Here is a 21,062-nt window from a genome sequence, read left to right on the forward strand (position 1 = left end):
GAACCCCAGGGGGTCTGGGTGTGACAGAAACCTGTGCCCATGGCAGGGGCTGCTTCAGTGTTTTGTATCAGTCAAGAGCTTTAATGTAACTGACCATCTGTCCAGGTGGCAAAGCCTGGAGTTTAGGATTGCCTTCTTCCAGGTGGGCACCGTAAAAACAAGAATACTGGGTCAGATTAACATATTCTTTTCCAAATAACCTGTTGGGTTCTTTTTCATGAGCTACAATGGCCTTAATTGGAGAGGAAAATGTCCTTTACTTGAATAATCTGTAGGGATTTGCTCATTTTCCTGGGGGCAGGCTGCTTGCTGGTTTTAGAGGATCAAGGTTCCTGCCCAAGGCCAGGTGGCCATCTGTGCCCACGTTGGTCTTTTCCTCTCCCTGGGCTGCAGGATCCCCAGCCACTGTTTCAGGGTGCTACAGGTGCCCCAAGTTGGCTGTCCAGTCATGATGTGATAGGGATTTTGTTTTCCGTCTCATGCTTTTGAATGAATTGGAGGCTGCTACAGTATGTTGCAAGTTGTGCAGTTCTCCTGCTGTCTTAATTGTCTCCTGGGAGACAGTCGCAGTCACTTGGGACTGGTGCTGTAGAGAAGGTTGGCTTTTTAACTCTATCCATGTTTATTTTTGTAACTAATACTGCTGTTACTTAGCTCTGAGGGTAAGTGGCACTCTTGTCCCTCTCTGCTTCAGAACAGGTTGGCCAAGTCCAAAATGCCTGTTGGGAACAACCACCAGATGTGCTCTCCCTTGAACTGTGTCCAAACATTGTCTGTGAGCATTGTCATGGGCCAGAATTATGCCAAAGAGTATGATAATGATTAAATAATACGGGTAATTGTGGCCCAATGTCTTGATGCTGTTTAATATACTAGTACGAAGGTACTAGTATCAGTGCAACTTAGGAGCTGAACTACTTTATTGGTATTTAATTGCTCCTGTATCATGAAGACCATCACAGCAACTGTGATGACTTTTGGGAAAAAAAAACCAAAACCAGCAGCACAGCATCTAGGTAATTTGAAATTAAAATATTTTCCAGTGATGTGCTTTGGGATGGAGAATAGACAAATCCCACCTTGGAAGAGCTGGAAGCACATCCATCATTGTAAGAGGAGTTCCTAAAACTGCCCTCGGGCAAGGGCAGTTTAAAATATGTTGCATCTATGTTAATGCGAGGCTGGACCTAATGGTTCTACATCTCTTCATTCACTTACTTTTAAATTAATTAAACTGTGGAAGCTTTAGGACACAAGTTCTTTTCCACCTAGTTCATCCCATAACTCAGTTGAATTTCTAAGTTCATTATAGTCATGTAAGTGTTCACTCACTGATCAACAGCTCATGATACTCTTTCATCATAAGATAAAACATTTTGGGGTTCACGATCTGTAGTTAAATTGCTGTAGACAGGATCAATGATACTGTAGCTTTTTAAAAGACAGGTTTATAAGAGCCAGAAGTCCATGAAGTAGCACATCAACAAAACTAAATGGAAACTGTAGAATTTTTTTTCAGAAATCCAGTGGTGACTGTCAACCTGCATGAAGCTTTTAAAGCTCTACTCTGTCCTCTTGGTAATTTCCTATTTTAACTGAAGAATGAGCACAAGCACTGCTAATTAATTCTGAAATCATCCTCTTGCTTGCTGAACTGAAACAGGATCCACAGGCAAGAAATTGGACCAGAAACACATTCTTGTTTTTGATGTGAACTCTATGATGCTATGTCTGAAGCACAGCTTAAAGTTTACTACCTGGTTAATTTAAAGTACCACTGAATTATTTAAATTAGTAAACAAACTCTCTAAGATATTCTTCTTGTGAATGTCACATCAGCTTGTTACTTTGATACACAGTTGTAAACAGCTCCCATCTGTCTATATATACATCCACAGATTCCTCTAGAAAGTAAAGTTACACAGTCCGGTGCTCGCTTATTTTTGTGGAGACTTACTGATTTTTTTGTATATTCACCCGAAAGCGCTGAGCCCACCTCTGGCATTTGAAGTACCCGATGAATGTAGTGCTAATGAGTGAGATGTTATTCACCTACTTAGGCTTCTGCCAGACACAGAGCCTCAGAGCTTCAAAATTTGTAGTAATTTCTGTCAGACAGAGCTGACAACAACCTTTTTTCTGTTGTTCTGCTATTTTTGCCATGCTTTAGACATCTTTGTGTTTCTTCATAGATCATCCATGAGCAGAATATGCAACTGTCTCAAACCATGTTCCTGGAGCAAATGGATCAAGAACCAATTTATGGATGGTGATCTATTTCATGCCTTTTTCAAAAGGAATATTTTGGAGCCTGACAAAATTTTGTGTAGGCAATCCTGAAATGTATAGATATAGGTGAGATGACTTTTCACTTATCTTTCTGTATAATAAGAATCGAATACACAGTTCATCAGTCAGAGAGATCCTAAGGATTCATAGTTATCCTTAGAATTTGCTGGTTCTCCAAACAGTGATTTCTGCCACAATTCTGTTCTGGGAGTGTAATCTTTATTGTCACTATGTAATGAAATGTGCAAATAACCCAAATCTGCAATGGCACAGTAGAGCCATTTCTTGGAGACACTTGTGGCCAAGTCAGAAACCTTTCCTCTTTTCAAAATGACCAAAGAGATGTGATGTAATAAATGCACTTTCACTGAGGGAATGGGAGCTGTGCCCCTGCTGCAAATGAATGCACATCTGGGTTAGAGCATTTTTAGATCTGATTTTTCCATACTGTCATCAGATTCTTCCTCCCATCCCATTTCATTCTGCTGTTCTGAAAGATCTGCCAGTAGTTCTCCAGTCATTGCCTTAAAACTTCCTCTAGTGAGAGCCTACTGGAGGGATGGGCCTCCACAAGCTTCTTACAGAAAATGTTTTCAGCCTGTTCTCTCAGTTTTGATCTGCATCATCAGTCCTGCATCTGCAGCATCTCCCCAGGGACTCTGGCAGTCATTTTGCAGCTGTACAAAGTTGCCAATTGACCTTTCTAAACTAGGGCAACAGTAATCATTATTCCACGGGATATATAAATGCATGTACAGATCCATATGTTTACGGTGCTAGGTCACTCCCGTACTTGTACAAAGCTCAGAACTTTACTATTGTTTTGAACTGTTTATTTCCAGGAATGCAAGGCAAAATTGTACAAGCGCTGATCGTTACTGTACATGACGTGTTTTTATACCTGGGGAAATGTGTTTAGTAGATGGTTTTTAAACATCTTGCAGAGCCCTTCCATGTCCAAAACACAGTCCTGCTTCTCAGTTACCTCGCAGCTATATGAGCTGGCAACAAGAACTATTAAATTGGAACATCAGTGTCTTTTCTTCTTGCTGACAAAGGCTCATCGCACTGATGAAAACGAGCTAGGCTGGCTTACCCCTAGAAGGGAGAAAGGGCTAAATGAAACGTCTTCTGTTCCTGAGAGGGCAAAGTATTTCCCATGTTGCTGTATGGGGAAACCAGTCCATAGGCGTTCACTGGATAATCCTCAGCAGTAACTTTAATAATCAGTTAGAAATTATGTATTTCACATGGTCAGGAGAAAGAGGTGAAGGAGAAATAATTTAAGCATATTCCAAGACTGATTTTTCAATCCTTTAAATTATTTTTTCAGAAAATTCGGGACGTTTTTAAACTTTCTACATTTCAGGCGTGTTCTGCCAGTAGTTATTCATGAAAAAAAATTAACAAAATACATAGAGATGGTACTATTTGTCAGTGTCTTTACAGTATCAAGAAACTTGATCAGCTTTGTATTTTCAATGTTTTTTGTTTGGTTGTTTTTTTTAATTAGTGTCATAACAGAATTATCCTGGCTAATAACCAGAACTAAGTCCTGTATTATAACCTGTGTTATATATTTATTACAGATTTTTTTAATCTGGGTACAGAACAAGGCATGATGGAGACTGTTCATTAGACTGATTGGCAATGTTTCCTTGTATTTTGTTTGCATGGCAAGGTTTTGGTGGGGGATACTACAGGGGTGGCTTCTGTGAGAAGCTGCTAGAAGCTTCCCCCATGTCCAATGGAGCCAATGCCAGCTGGCTGCAAGACTGACCTGCCACTGGCCGAGGCTGAGCCCATCAGTGATGGTGTAGCACCTCTGGGATAATGTATTTAAGAAGGCGGAAAAACCCCTGCACAACAGCAATCCCAGCTGGAAAAAGGAGTGAGAATGTGTGAAAGCAACAACTCTGCAGACACCCAGGTCAATGAAGGAGCGGGAGGAGGTGCTCCAGGCACTAGAGCAGAGATTCCCCTGCAGCCCGTGGTGAAGACCATGGTGAGGCAGGCTGTCCCCCTCATCCCATGGAGATCCACGGTGGAGCAGATATCCACCTGCAGCCCATGGAGGTTCATGGTAGAGCAGATCCCCACCTATGGTCCAGGGACAACCCCACGCTGCAGCATGCAGATGCCCGAAGGGGGCTGTGACCCCTGGGCAGCCCATGCTGGAGTAGGCTCCTGGCAGAACCTGTAGAGTCAGAGGAGCCCAGGCTGGGGCAGGCTTGCTGGCTGGGCTTCTGACCTCATGGGGAACCCACGCTGAAGCAGTCTGCTCCTGAAGGACTGCACCCTGTGGAAGGGACCTACACTGGAGCAGTGTGTGAAGAGCTGCAGCCTGTGGGAAGGAGTCGTGTTGGAGAAGTTCATGGAGAACTGTGTCCTATGGGAGGGACCCCATGCTGGAGCAGGTAACACTGTGAGGAGCCTCCCTCTGAGGAGGAAGGAGTGGCAGAGACAGCGTGTGATGAGCAGACCACAGCCCCCATTCCCCATCCTCCTGTGCTGTGGTGGGCACAGAAATCCGGAGTGAAGTTAAGCCCAGGAGCAAGGGAGGGGTGGGGGGAATGCATTATAAGGTTTAATTTTTATTTCTCATTATCCTACTCTGATTTGAATGGTAATAAATCAAGTTAATTTCCCCAAGTCAGGTCTGTTTTGCCCATGACAGTAATTGCTGAGTGATCTCCCTGTCCTTATCTTGACCCGCAAGCCTTTTGTTATATTTTCTCTCCCCTGTCTGTCTGAGGAGAGTGATAGAGTGGCTTTGGTGGGCACCTGGCATCCAGCCAGGGTCAACCTACCACATTGTTATATTCTGACAACCAAACATCTGTCAGAGAATCATGAGTGTCTTTGATGCTGGATCAAAGTAAATCTAGTGGTGGGGTGATGCTTCTGTTTCTCAGGCTTACTCCTGCTCAAGTTATCTGTGCTTTTGTTGTCCGAAGGCTGGATCATGAGCTAAGTGCAATAAATTAAAATTGCAGAGGTACATTTGTAAAGTGAATTAAGTCAGTCAGGATAATGAAATTACTGTTCTATGTAATATTCTACATCCACACCTTCAACTGAATGATACTGCTGATTTTTTTTACCCTAGATGGCAATCTCATGAGATGTGATCTCATACACTAGGGTGACCTAGTATAACATTCAGATGTGAGAAATGCATTCTTATTACTGTCAAAAACTTGAAAGAGACCATTTTGCTTCATGACCAAACTTCACCTTTTTTGTTTGAAATTTCTTTTGGCATAAGGGGATTGTTCAGAGCACTAATGACGGGAAGAAGTAATAGTGAAATTAACAGCTCTCACCAGTTGCTCTTCTGCTCTCCAAAATATGGATTACAGGGATTAACAGTCCTTCAAGGGACAGGATAAGTAAATGCTCAGTCTTATAAAGTGCTCCTAGCTCAGCTCTGTCACAATGTAACTTCCTTGAATGCTTTGTGCTGTGAACTGATCACTTGGTTTTCTAGTACTGAGAGCAGCGCTTACTGAAACATGCAGCTAGTCAGCCCAAAAATGGCACTGGCAATTTGCAATGATAAATTTGTAGAATTAAATAGTTCATTGTCAAGGGATTACCAAAACGCCTGAACATAAGCCATCTATCATTTGAAAGGCTGAATAATAGTCAAACCCTAGAATTTTTCCAGGTAAATTAATAGTTTATATCCCACTGCTGTGCCCAGAGTTTTGACTTTATTAACAAGTTACACATACACACAGTGCTATTACCTGTTGCCTTAGTAACAATATATATTTCCCTGGTAACATAGCAAAAAAAAAAAAAAAAAAAAAAAAAAAGTGAGCATGCATGACTTTGAAGAATCTAAAACAAATATATAAATAAGTGGAGGGAGTCAGGTCTGAAGGAAAGACATGCAGACATTTTTTGTGCATCAGAAAGAACTGAATTTTGGGTTTCCTATTGGGGAAATAAATGGGGAAATATTTCAGGAAAAATAGAACATTTTTGTCTCCATGTAAATGACTCCCTAAATTAATTTCATAATTGGAATTAAAAAATTTTTAAAGCAATTATCTTCCTTATTTATCACCTGTCCCTCTTCCTTCTATGATGAAAGTACATCCCCAAACAGTAAAATTTCCTGATTGCTTTCTAAAGAAACAGAATGGAAGAATTATTGGAACAAAATAGCCAAGCTATATTTTGAGCAGTTTTATCTGTGGTTTTTGGTTTCCTAACAGTCAAACTGCAGTGTCAGGATGGTGAGACAACCATGTCAGAGAGGATCAATCCGTGGAAGGCTGGCTTTACAAAGCCTTAGATAACTTAAGTCAGTTTTAGGTACTGGTGATAACATAGTAACACAAAATAAATCATGGCCTACAGAATATGAACTTGCATTTCTACAGTACTGTGCACTTGAGCTTTGTGGTGTGATTTACGAACAATGTGTGACTTAGACATGGACAGGTTGCTGTCAGCTGTTTGTTATTTTAAAGGCTTGGGTCTAGAGTCAGGAATCATTTCTGTTTAGGACCGTGCAAATTAGATTTTACAAATTCAATATTACTCAAGCATATGCTTAAAGCTAAATGCATTCCTAAATGCTGATCAGAATAGAGATAAATTTAAAGAGTATGGGGATGTCACTTCATGAACCAGGGCCAAAGACAACAGAACTTAAGTGCAAGTCCTCTCTTTTTCTGTACAACTCTTCTCATTTGTGTCATTAATGCTTTATACCACAAGCTCACATGTCATATCCATGTAAGACTGTCTAAATGGGGAAGATTAGAACACTTGAAATAGCATGCAAAAGCCTAAGGAATGGTAAAATAACTACTAGCCCACTGCTTATGCAAATTTTTATTTGCTCAGTATTTAGTGATTTAATTTCTGTACATGTAAACCACACTGGCTTTCTTTTATTCCTCATGAGATCACTGTTATGGAGCCGTTCCTTATTAAACTCAAGCAAATTTCTGTCTGTGTAAAATTACACATTCAAGTAGGTGTGAATTCCAAATGAAATTACTTACTTTTACTGCAGTACCCTTTTGACACAATGTTCTCATTTAATTCTCTTCCCTCTCTATTTTAATTCTTGATGCTGAGTGGTGTTATACGTGTGGTAGAGACAATATGTGAAACTTGTTATTTGGGTAGCTGCGAAAAGTACCTATGTAGCAGCATCCAGTTTTTACTTTACAAGAAAAAGAGTGCGTATGACTACAAAGCCCTGGCCCCATCCGGAATCCCCTTGTCACAATGTGTATCCAGCTGAAAAGACTTTTCATACAAATTTAATTTCAGTATTAATATTCTCAATTCTTTACCTTTTTTTGTGTGTCTGTTTTTGGTGGGGCTTTTTGTTTGTTTTTGACTCTTTGTTTTATAAGCGTATTGGCTCCAAGATATTGTACAAACTCCTCAGCTTCTCACCTATATTAGATTTGTGGTTGCTATGGACTCCTGTGACTGTGGCCATAGTAGCCAGAGACATAAAAGACAGACAGTTTGTGGTATACAGACACATTCTCACTGAACTCCTAATTTTTATAAATTAATGCTGATAATCAAACTTCAGAGTCTTTGCTTAGCTTTCTCCCCTGACTTTAGCTGGCGTGCCGTGTTTGCTCAATGTGTACATTTCATTGCAGCTCTGTTGAGCAAGGAAATACCGACCTTAGTAGGGGCAGACTCTGGAGCCTGGAACATGCCAGTGCCACAGCGAATTCAAGGAGAGCTGCTATTACATCCACTCCTGAGAAGAAGGAGAAATTAGTTTCTCAGCTTTGCAGAACACTGCCAAAGTTTGCATTTCTCAGCCATGTTTCCTTAAAAGCTCTTTATTATTTTAAAAAAATTACCATTGCCAGAAAGGCAACAAAAGAATATTAGAAGGAAAATAAGACCTATAGCCCATCCTGGCTTGTCAAAGCTAATGATGAGATGAAGCCATCTGTCTCTTAAAGGTATGTTAATGTTTAAACTGCTACTCAGAAACCTTTTTCTCACAGCGAAGAGCTTAGTCAGGAGGTTAGTACTGGATACCCTGTTTTCAGAAAAGTAAGCAAGCAGTACCATACAGCTGCATAAAACCAGGAGCATCAACCATTACAATGTTACTCTCATGTCCTACTGCATTGTGTGGTGATGGGCAAGGAACAGAGATAACAGAGTTAGAGCAGCATAAACTTTGGGTTTATTTCCTTTCCTCAGTACCCTTCAGGCTATGCCTTCTGCCACTTTTTGAAGCGAGCATGATTCCTGCCTATACATCTTCCTGATTCTCAAAATGGTGCATGCATAGGGAATAAAAGCAAAAAACTTTTAGGCTTTAGGTGCCAACAGCTATTTCACTGAAGCTCATCTTAAATGTCTAAAAACCTGGCCTTCTTTTCTGTGTTTGTCCTGCTAGGAGCATCCTACTACTTTTTGACACCCTCAGTGTCTCCTCTATACAATCACCTGTTTTTAAAAAAGGCAAGATTTGCATAGCTTTCTCAGTGTGTCTCACCCCAGCTCAGCGCTGCAGCCTAGCTGCTGGAGAGGAGCTTTCATAGCAGCCCCACAGTCTGAAGGACGAAGAATTTCAGCCCTGCTAGTCTTAGCAGTGCAGCCTCAGGCCAAGGAGAATGTAGCTGCTTTTTGGCAGCTACATGTTTGTCCCTTAGATAAATCTAGCATTGGGATTTGGCTGACCTCAGGGACTTCCAGCACTACCCTTAAGCCAAGCTTTTATTTTAGCTACATGAGAGAATAGTCCCCATTAAATCACATAGGCCCCGCCTGTCAAATGTGCTGTACCGTGTGTATGCAGAGATGTTAAGACAATTAATCCATGTACAATATGTTGACTGGGATTTTTTCACAGAGAAGATGAAACTGGAAAGAGTTTTCAGCAGAGTTTCAGAATGAAAGATTGTATCACTACAGGTTAGTGCTTGTTTGAGTATTCTCTGTTCCATTCAGCGTCAAGGTTGTAACAGTTGTACATAGCTGAGTTTTACTGACTGTCATTGCAGTGTTCAACTAAAGGAAGGAAACAAAGCAAGACATTTTCACGAGATGATGACTAGCACCTCTGAGCAGCAGTCACAGCGTCAGTGAAAGATGAATAGTGGTGTCATGAATGGTAGGTTCATTAAATGATACACAGTTATGCAAGACTTGAAACAGGTATGTTCAGATCACCCTTTCTGTGTGACCTTGGGCAAGTTATTCACACTGTTGCATGGTAGACGGAGTCAGATTTACCTGCCTATGTCTTTCCATTTAATAAGCAGGGAGCTGCTTTCCAACCAAGTTGTCTGATTAGGGCAGGTAAAGCTTTACGTGGAGTGAATGCTTTTTTTCAGTCGGTCGGGCTGTTTTGAGGCTTATCTCTTGATGTACACAGTGTTTCATCCTGCAGTCCTGATGCTCTGAATGTCTTACCCTCATCTCATCTCTTTGGAGAGAGATCAGCCACATCTGAATTGTACTTAGATTTTCTTTCAGTAAAACAAAGAGTGATTGGCATCCCAGGGCCTCCTCTGGGAATATGAAAGTCATGGGCAGTGGAGGTTCTTACTCCTGGGTATATGATCTGACTAGAGTTATTTTTATACGTTTTCTTGACACAGTCTGCTTCTTTCTCGTTGCTTCCCAGCTGAAGTTTGAAAGGTAGCCCCCAGCCTCTGCCAGCCCTGCTACCCCAAGGGGCTGTTTGTTGCACAGTGGTGCCCTGGGGCTGTCACATCTTACTGCACAGGGTATTCCCAGGGCTCAGGCTAAAACAGGGTCTGGCAGTGGTCACTGACCACTGCGCAATGTTAAACCAAGCCCCGACCAGCTCAGGCCGAGACACAGTCGAGTGCTGGGTCTCTGCACTGCCAGGTTAGTACAAAGCCTGGTGCTTTCTCCTAGTAATGGCAAAAATCATGTTTACTGGTCTGTGTGGCCCCAATGCAGAGCTGGGACTCCTAAGATGTCAGTTATGATCAGAAATCTGAAAACGTGCTCAGCTGTTGTAGGTTACCCATAGCCTCTCTGCTGACCTTCCCTCTGGTAGATAGCTCTGTTGCAATAAGCAGCAAAGACATATGAAAACGAAATGGATGTGTCTTGAGATATTTGCTGTAAGTTTAAAAAGTAAACGTTACCCTACATTTTACAAATACAAAGACTTACATTTTTCACAATTGCATTTAGCTGATCTTTGTTAACAGTTCATAAGAGCACATCTACCAAAGTCTGCTGTAACTAACCACAATTTATTTACTAAATACGTCAGATCATTTCTGATATACTTACTATTAAACATCAAGTACTATTTCAGCAGAAACCAGACTTTTCTTGCCAAATAATGCTCTACCAAGGCACATGGGACAATTTGAGGTGTTATGTGTCCAGTAGATATCACTATAATAATGTGTGTCCACCTCCATAACTAATTAGATGACCCTGAACTACTAAGGTTTCTAGGGGTTGGGTTATATTGTGTTTCTTAGTGTATAATTTCTATAAATTCTTTTGCATTTTTAAGAGGTCTCGTGGATCTCAATGGATATCATATTTTGCCCTTAAAATGGCAAAATTAACCTACAATTTGACTGAAAGATGACTTGCTCTTTTTTTTTTTTTTAGCCTGACACTCAGTAAACCGAAGGGAGCTGTCCCTATCATTACTAAATTGACTCTTTTTCAAGGTATTTTACATCTCCAATTTTCATTTATTTATGAAGAGAAGCGAAGGGAAGTCTATTTAATGTTAGTGTTGTAAGACAGAGCGCCCATCTTGTGCCCAAGCAAGCCACTGCCTCACAGCCATGATGGCTGCAGCAGATCAGATCTGACGCTGCAAGAAATTCGAATCAGAATTTATGAATATACTGATCTGTGTATATCTCATTTAAAGCTGGGATCTTAGCCCGTGCGTTTTCTACTCTTGACCACAGAGATCCCAAATGATAAGGCACCATTTGCACTGATTTCCCGAGATTAATTTTCACACTGTCTCTTGAGTGTATGTGTGGCTTAGTCACACGCCAAAGCCCTACACCTACCACTGTAGCTGTTCACCCAGAACTGAAAATGAATGATTTTGTACTTAGAAGATACAAATGGTGTGATCACCTTCAAGACAAAGAAAAGCTTCCAGCTATGTTTTATATTATTACTATAAATGGAAAATAAAATTAAACCTAAAATAGACACTACAGCCCTTCAGTGCTGTACTCTACCACTGATATACTTAGCGTTAATAACATTTAATTAGCAAAACAGTATTGGGTTTGACATGTTACTTACAGTGTTAGGAGGAGCTCCCTGGGACATACCTAAGGAAACAGGGTATTGCCAATCTCTTCTAACTCAATTCAGTAAAAGAAAATTGTCTAGTGTTTCTGACACCAGAGATGCGTCAATACAGATGCCATTACAGAACAAATTGGCACTGATTATCACTACCTTTAATCTCTTCTATTAATGAAATCATTAGTTATTTTCATGTCAGCTGAGACAGGTTGTCATAGCAACCTTTATTATTTGACATTGATCAGGAGAGTTTTCATGTCCCAGAAATCAATGAGTAATGAGATGATCTAAAAATTCTGGGTAGTGGTAGTGCTAAGAGAATGAGATATGTCAAATTCTTAATGGGCGCTTGTAACGTCTGGAAAAAAAAAGAAAAGCAAATAGGAAAGGAAGTAAAATACCCAGAGAGGTTTTGAAGAAGATGCTGTTTTCCACTGTGCTTTATGTTCTTTGCTATAAATCTTCATGTATTTCAAATATTATTCTGTGAACTTTTAGTAAGCCAGAATACACCATGACTCGTGAATCCCTCAGTCTAAACAACTATGCAGTCCCTGTTGGAGCAAGTTAGTAAAAGAGCTGGTACCTGAGGAGTTGGAGCAGAGAATGAGTGAAAGAGCAGAAAACACAGCCATGTGTTTCCAAACTGTTTGCATATCTTTACTACTAGATGTCCCTATAAAAAATAGAATAAATGGTCTCCCAAGTAACTTATGTACAAAGGTCATAGCCTCTTAGCACAAGGTGACTGTGCATGATGACCATTACAGGTGTAGTGCTTTTGCAGTGGTTAGAATTTTTGTGTGCCGTTGAGATGTCTTTTCTTGGAAGATATGCTTGGAATGACAGAGAAAGGTACAAACTCTGTCTAGAAATATATAGCTTGAGACACAAAAAACCAGTTGCCTTACACAGGCTGAAATACACAAGAAAAAATGGTAATGCACAAGAAAAAGTGGAATTTGTATCAGTTGTTGATCTATAGCATGCTTTATTCAGTTGTTGTAGGTAGGTGGGAGTTATCTTTGACTGATCCATGTTTGAAGCATAGGTAATTCCTTTTAAATGAGCGGGAACAGGCTTCCTGGGGACACATAAAGGAGAACAAGTATGAACTAGAGGTTTTCCTAAAAACTCCTGGGATGTCTATGGGAATAACGGAAGTGATGTGTTAGTATTGCAGTACCAATGAATGTGTCAAAGTGGAGGCCTACCATTGGATGCATCATGAAGGATTATGGTGGGTGTTTTGCATATTTTTTTTTATAGTGAAGGAAAACAGCTTGGAAAGCATAAATAGCTTTTTTCCTGCATTTTTGGTGCTCTAATCCTGTGATAACAGATGCCAGCGTCAGGATTGAGAGTTTTAGTCCACAGGATTTAAAGTGTTATCAGTTTTATAAACTCTGCACTGGTTTTTAGCAACACCCCGATGTGCAATGTATGAGGGTTGCTGGAGGTGCTCACATGGTTGCCTTTCCTTGTTTACCCCAACTTTCAAGAAGTGGCCTATGAAATTTATAACCCTCATGATGGCAGCTTGCTCATATTCCACTGCCACCACCATCTGGTTTGTATCTAGGGAGGCTTCTTTATAGAGTTCCACTTCTCCTGGACACTTTAAGGAGAAATGTTATATAATCAAAAGACAGCTGGAAAAAGTCACTGACCCTTGAATTATTCTGAATTGTTCTGAACTTGGGAACCAGAACTCTTCCCCTGCTTTTGCATTGGTGAGTGTAATTTCCCAAGTTTTCCATCTTCTGTGTTGCTTACATACGAGAACTACTTTTTGCCTTCTCCAGGAAGGAGGTAAAAAATAAAAAAGGAATTAAAAAAAAAAAGTAAATTAGCCAGAAGTTTCCCTAAAACTTGTATATAAATTAAAATTTACAGGCATATCTACTGCATGGAATGTTCTGCATTTCCATTTTCTGGAAAAAAAAAAAAAAAAGCCTTTTCTTTGCTGTGCTTCACCTGCTTTGGCAAAACCCCAACAAACAACCAAACCAAAAAAATTGGTGCTCTCTGCACTATAAGAGCCAAATTACCATTTCAGTCTCAGAATTATAAGACTTTTTCTACAAAGATGACATTTTTTTCTTTCTGGTTCTTTGTGGGGCAGAGCTGAAAACTGACCCGTGTAAATTTGAAGTGTGTTAATATTACTTGTATGTTACTCTTCCAAATAACAAGTAAAAAAGCTTTAGTCTTCAAAACACGTTGAATTACTTTAGGTAATTGTTTTTTGTTCTAAGCAAGCATCAGAGCATTAACAAATTAGTAGGCTTTTTCATGTATTTTCACATCAAACTCCCAATGCCATTAATTTTCACATTTCAGTGTGTGATACCTTTGGGCAGTAAAATGGCACAAATTTACGATTACCTGCTTATGGGATGCTAATAACAAAGCTGTGCTCTTTCGTGGGTCCCTTCCTATTAAGTCAAATAATGCAATGTAACAAATTTTACCTTGTTTGATAGGTTACTCTTTCTTGTATGTATTTTCATACTGGAAGAAGTAAAAGTCTAAGGTGTGAACTTTGGAGGACCAAATGCAACTTGTATTTACATATTCTAAACATGAGTTATACCAGTTTGTTTCAAGGAGCTTCCTGACAGAAGATTAGGGATGTCTTGTTGCAGAGTTAAATACAACTTCAAGCTTTTCTTAGGACATATACCCAAGGTTACTGCTGTCTGAGACACAGATAAAGAAGTCATACCTGTACTGAGGAGCCAGAGAAAGCTGGATAGGTTTCCAGTGACATAATTTCCCACTGCGCCATTAGATACTGAAATTCATATTTCTGCACTATATAGGCAGAAACAGACTTCTGGCCTTGCGTAACCTAAGTGAAAGGGGATAGTATTGTGCTATGCCCAGCATTTCATCACATGCTTAATGGTGAACCTGAGATTAATCTCTTTGTTTCTCCTTGCTCTGTGGAGGAGTTTCTCCAAGGCACTAGCAGTAACTGGCAATTGAATGTGTTGCCTTAACTGTGCCCTGCCTGGTCCAAAGCAGTGAAGAAGACAGGTGGCACTGAGTCTGGCTGAGCCCCACAGCAGCCCTCACAGTGCTGTGCTTGTCCTGGGAGCTAGAAAGGTGGTGACAACACATCAGTGTTCTGACCGCTGCTGAGCAGCGCTTGCGCAGCATCACGGCTGTCTCTCCAACCTTCCCCCCACCTCACCTGTAGGCTGGGGGTGAGCAAGGTCTTGGGAGGGGACACAGCCAAGGCAGCTGACCCAAACTGACTGATGGGATGTTCCATACCGTATGATGTCTGCTCAGATTTAAAAGCTAAGAGAAAGGAGGAGGAAGGGGTGGGCATTCGTTATTTACGTTTGTCTTCCAGAGCAACCACTATGCGTACTGAAGCCCTGCTTCCTGGGAAGTGGCCAAACATCACCTTCTGATGGGAAGTAGAGAATAACATCTTCTGTTTTGCTTTGCTTCTGTGCGTGCACCTTTTGATATGGCTTCATTAAACTGCCTTTATTTTGACCCACAAGGGGTTTTTTTCCATTTTACTTTCTCCTGCCCTGTTCTGCCAGGGAGGGCAGTGATAGAGCACCTGGGTGGGCACCTGGCATGCAGCCAAGGTCAGCCCACCACACAGGCTCCTGTGTAATGCCTGTGCCTTGCCTCGCTCCTCACTCAGGCTGGCCATGCTCTCTCAAAAGCTGGCTTGGGCCTCTTATTCCCCTACAGGGAAGTTCCTGATCTTGCCTGGAAGCAGGTGGAATAAAACACTTTAAATGCATGTCACAGATGAGGCTGGAAAAAAGGGTAGAAGAGTCAGTGCTGCTGTAATTATTCCAGTAATAGTGCCAGCAGTGGAGGAAGGCACAGGCGCTGAAAATGCAATTATGGCAGTGACTGCGGTGGTAATAAAAACAGTGCAACAGCAGGCACCCACTTGTCTTTTTCCTTCCTTTAACCAGAGCCATCAAAGGAAAGAAATGGCAATATTTTTAATGAGAAGAAAAGTATTCTGATTTTAATCACACATCCCCTTGCCTCTTTCCGCTTCCTTAAAATGTACCACGGGGCAGAAAGTGATGTTAGAAACAGAGAGGCTCAGTCCTTTTAGGTAATGCTGCCCATATAGCAAATTCCACGGAAATCAATAGCAAGGGGGAATACAGAACACTTTATTTAGTTAGCTCAATTGTATCTTCTGTTTTTAAGAAATTTACTATGCTCAGTCAATTCGCTGTCTTGATTCAAGTGAGACAGACACATGGAGGGAGGCAGTCTTCGGCCATTAATACGTTTCGTTTGTGTTTATAGGTAACTCACTGGGATTTTTCTTTTAACCACTTTTTCTAGCTGCTCTGTTTACTGTTTTAGATTGAAATGTGGGATCCTGAAATGTGGGATCCTGAAATTCCTTGGAGGGCAAACAAACCTTGGGAAGAGAAATACTTCAAGTCCAAAAGCTCAAAGGAGGAGTAGGAAATTATGTGAATACTTCCTATGTTCATCTTCAGGAATTACTCAGAATGAGAACTGATGTCAAAACATGCCATAGTCAGCCTCAGCAGTTTACCACAGACCTGCTTCTGCCTTAAGTTGAACGTTAAGAGGAAGAACACTCATTTCACTGGGCACTTTTTATAGTAGAAACTCTTTAGTAAGGGGTTGGTGCTTTGAAACAGCTACTATTATACTTGAGAAGGAGGTTAAACCAGAGTTTGATTTTTTTCCAGGAAGTGTGTTTTAAGAACTGGCAGATCGCTTTCCCCATTATTTTTTTAGATTTTTTTTAGGCTGAAAAACTGCTTTCTATGTTCATGAAAGAGGAAATAGTCTGATTGATTTTCATTAACTATGGAAGAACTCACAGCTTCCTTAAGGAGACAAGAGAGAAGTTACAGCTGAGCACCTGTTATAAATAGAAGCTGAAAAGCAAGACCTTGTCAAGCTGTGGAGAAGAAGAAACGCAGCAACCTGTCTGGGGCAGCACATGGTCATTGTAAAGGCAGCTGGTAGAAAAATGTAAGTGAGATTGATTATTTTTAAGTAGTTTGATGTGAAGGTTTATGAGAGATATTTGTGACTGCTTGATTAAATATCTTAGCACCTTGTGGGAAAGAGTTTGCTTGGCTTGTTGGCTTGGATGGCTGAGGCTGTAGCTGTGGTAATGATGGGCCTCTGGATCTCAGTCCCTTTCTGTGTATTTTGCTAACTCTCACCTCTCCAGCAGATCTCTAACATAACTTTGTGGCTAAAATGTAGACTGTTCAAGGATCCTGTGATGCTGGACTTTGTCCCTCTTGGGATGTTTGCTGGTCTTCATGAGCATGACCAGCTTTTGTGAAGTGGATGGTCCTAACTGAAATTTAATTGCAAATACAGTCTGAGTTGCTTTTAGTATTTTCTTTCTCTGTCAAAGACAACTTACAGGTAAACAGCAATTCAGAATACTAAGGGATATGTTTTCCAATTGTTATGAATTGTATGAATATTTATTTCCATTTTGGAACATAAATCTTGAATAATTTTTAGGATTTCTGTGCAAGTGGAATAATTTTTATGATTCTGTTGTTTAATGTTAAATTCAACAAGGACACCTACGTCATAGTTGTTAAGGGATATCTGAGAAATAATCTACAGTATAGGTAAGAATAGGTTAACCTGATTCTAATTCCTTCAGCTTTTTAAATTAATGAAATAGTTTAAATCTTGCATTTTCCTCCCAGAGATTTTTGTCTAGGTTGCCTGTGATTTTAGTATAATAAGGAAATCTAATTTAAAAATCACTTGGTAAGAAGAGTGAGAAGAAAATATGTCATTCTTATTCTGTTTAAAATTCTCTTCATTTTTCATAGTACAAAAGACAAATTGGCAGAAATAGGAGGAAAAGCAATTAATTATACACAGCAAATTTTAAAGAAAAAATAATACAAATAAGGTGGAAAATGATAAATCTCTTATTAAAGACTCCCTCCATCAGAGTTGTATGTGACAGAAACACAAACCTGTTCCAGTAACAGAGAATAATTAACTAAGGATTATCCTTATTGGCATAACTCAGTGACTGGGTAGATCAATGTAACTGTGATTAATTTTCTAACATCAGTTAGAGATGGTGAATGTTTAAGTGTTACAAATCATCAGCACTAATCATATGATATGTTGAAATTGATTACAAAACCAGCAGCTTTGACAAATTGTCATCTTTTGTGTTAAACAGTAACATTTCCCCAGCATTGCGGTACTTTTAACTAGTGCCATACATTTTTAAATGTATAAACAAATGCCCAGAAAAATTTATTTTAAGATCAGTGGTTTTATTTATAGCATGGATTCTGCTGAAGGCTCTCTGCTGCACCCCTTCTTTTGAACATTACAGCTAGCCCTGGGCCAGAATAGATTGAAGTTAACACAGGCACTTTCAAAGCTAAACCTCAGACACCAGAGACACCTGGTATTCGATCTGTCAGTCTCTCCTCTGCCTGTTCCTCTTTTTCAGAACCTTGTTATGCAGTACTGATGCACAAATTCATTCTTCTTCTTTTCAGATATCTCCACGTGAAATCTGTAGTACGAAATTCCAGAGATCTACATCTGGATCCAAAGTCCCATACTTCCAAAAAAGGTGCCAGAATTCTGGAAATTCCTGAGGGGGCTAAGGTGACTTAAGCACAGTTAGGGCTCAAAAAGTACATGTGAAGAGGTGATGAGGTGTGAGAGAGGGAGAAAGACAATTAGCTATGGGTAGTACTGAAAGCTGGAGCTTGGCTGTGAGGATTTAGGGGCTAGATAATCATCCTGCCTCCCTGGAGGAGGTGGGCAGTGTGCCAGAGTTTTGCAGAACTAGCTGGAGAAGTCCGTGTAGGCAGAAAGTAGTCCCAGTAGATTAGTTCAGGCACTCCTTTATTTCAGAGTGTGCAGAAGAATCATCATCTTATGTGGGATTAAATGGTTAAGTTGTTCATGTCACATAAATGAGTGGTAAGTGACTGATGGATTTATTTTGAGAATGTTGATTAAAAAGGATGTTTTTGTGATGAAAAACCAAGCATGTACCTTGAACTGAATATCTGGTTGTTCTAAAGGAAAATGAAAAACACTTGCTGTAATTAACAGAGGGTAGATGCTTGTTGATGTCCTTTTTCGTAATGTGGGCAGGTTTGATCCATCAGCAGAATCCCTCTGAACTGACACTCTTAAAGAGGGTTTTGCTGCAAAGAGATGGGGTTCTGATATTTGTTGTCTGTCTGTCCATCTGCTCATTCAGCCACGTTTGAGACTTCACAGAGAACATTACATGGTAAAGGAAAAATACAGCTGTCAACATTCACTCTTACTCCTTGACCTGGTTTTATGTTGGTCAAGTGAGGGTTAGGGCTAACACTGCATCCAGAACAGGCCAGGAGTTCAACTTCATAGTAAATCTTGTGGAAATAGCTGATCACAGTAGCTTTTTATGAATAACCTTGTGTTACGTGCTAGACAGGGTGACTGTCACATACGTTTGTGAGAAACATACCTCTTTCTCTCTTAAATGAACAAAATCTGTGCAGAGGGGCCGTTATCTGAGTTCCTGTAGAGAAAGCAGAGAGGAGACCGTGTTTTTAAATTCCTTATCAGTAGAAAAAAATCTTAATCTAGTAAAGTATCAAATCTTCTTGTGAGGGGCTCAGTCAAGATCTTCAGGCACAGATTTTAGCTAAGGGTTGGAACTGAATGTAAATTTACGTGGCTGTGCATGGGAATGAGAGGAAATACTTTCCAAATGCACTTTTTAGCTTGATTTAATTAATTATTTCTCCTTGTCGCAGGGGCGCTGCTCTGAAAGCAGGCTGTGAGTGCCACAGGGAAGGAAGAAAAAGGGGTGAAGCCTGTAGCTTTCACTCTGTTCATCCGAGCCTGCCCTGTGTAACCACTGCTGCTATATACCAAATAAACAGTATTTTATATGAAAGTGAGGAATAATGACAAGGAGCTTTATCAGTCAGCTATGTCTTGAGTCACAGGGCTTCCCAGGGTTTTCCTAGGGTAACATAACTTCTGCAAAGTGAAAGACCACAGGGCTAAATACAGAACGTGTTTATTAGCCTTGCTGTGTTTGCAGCTTTTCTGGGGCTTTCCTTGCATGCTGTGTGCTAGACAAGCTTTGGGACATATTCTGCAGGGGAATATATTTTCCCTTTGATTTCTTGCACAGGGAACTACTGTAACCACTTGGATGCTGTAGCAGTACTGAAATGGATCTGCTGCCAATCCCTGCTGTGCAAATGAAGTACATTTTCTCTCTCAAAGCCTGCCTGCATGCCCACTGAAGGTGCTCAGGCTGTACGTTGAAGGGGTAATTTTAGCTTGAGGATACAGACCAAAAGGGCAAAGGAAGAGTTGATGATGTATTTATTTCCCTACTTTCATTTCCACCCCCCACCAAATTAACACTTCTTTCACAGTCTTCATTGTGCCCTAATGGTCTTTCTGCATCTCAGCTAAATAGATGTGTGGATCCTAAAGAAACTTATAAGGATTTCCAGATGGCAGAAGAGAGTAAAAACGAAAGGTACAGATAAAGTATAACTTATGCAGAAATATCTAAACAGTATCTACAGAGAACTAAATTAAGACTGAACTAAATTTTACTGTACAAAAAGCAGTAAGATAGAGTTCTGAGCATGTCATGCTGTGGATCAAAAATCTGCTGGTGTTATGGTTATAAACCTCCCCACACACACACTTTAGGAGAAATATGCATAAAACCCCACTATCTTAAAGGGCTTGTGTCTTGAGTAGTATTTTTGCTTATGACTTGTCTTGAGTAAAGTTGTGTTGCAGGTGCTGCCCTGAATATTTTTACTGTCCATGTCCCCAGCAAGAGAAGGGTATTACTTTGCATCAGTTGCTGACCCCTGATGACACTGGTAACTACCACCCGCAGTCTGCCCGAACCAGGAAGCTCCCTGTAACATTTTAGGTACTGAAATGGTTGTTTGTTTTTAGAACACAATTCCTGACTCCAAAGGAGTGGTTGTTTTTCTTCTTTTAAATAGAGTTCTTGTTATTAATCCAATCCATCTCCTCCTACCTCTTTTTTTCCTTACTCCCCTAAACCTCCTTTCTTGCTGGCTGCAGAACTGCAGAAAGCTGAGTTCTGCCTGTGCTTTCTTGGTGTGGTGACACTGGTTTCCTTAAAGAGGGATCTGGTCACAGAGCCTAGATTTTCTAGCACTCAGTCCTGTTGTGTCTTGAAAACCTCCAGTGATGGGGACTCCACCATGCCCCTGGCAAGGTTGTTCCAGTGATCGGTTGTTCTCACTGTGAAAAATGTATTTCTTATATCACGATGAAACCTCTCCTGATGCAACTTGCACCCATTGCCCCTTGTCCTCTCCTGTGGCTCTGCCCTCTTTGTAGCCAACCTTTAAGTACTGGAATATTGTGATGAGACCTTCTCTTAGTCTTCTCTTCTCCAGGGAGAAAAGACCTAACTCCTTCAGTCTTTCCTCACA

The 21,062-nt window shown here is 40.6% G+C and overlaps 1 long non-coding RNA gene across 1 annotated transcript in view; it reads left to right on the top strand.

Annotated features, from left to right (window-relative positions):
* Positions 1–9,274: 9,274 nt before the first annotated feature.
* Positions 9,275–21,062, top strand: part of LOC130158197 (uncharacterized) — a 144,354-nt gene continuing 132,566 nt past the window's right edge. Inside the window, exons 1-3 of the long non-coding RNA XR_008825202.1 lie at positions 9,275–9,412; positions 16,356–16,584; positions 18,111–18,187. This is a non-coding gene — a long non-coding RNA (uncharacterized LOC130158197). The remainder of the gene's footprint in view (positions 9,413–16,355; positions 16,585–18,110; positions 18,188–21,062) is intronic.

Source organism: Falco biarmicus, chromosome 1 (assembly GCF_023638135.1).
Source record: "Falco biarmicus isolate bFalBia1 chromosome 1, bFalBia1.pri, whole genome shotgun sequence".
NCBI lineage: Eukaryota > Metazoa > Chordata > Aves > Falconiformes > Falconidae > Falco > Falco biarmicus.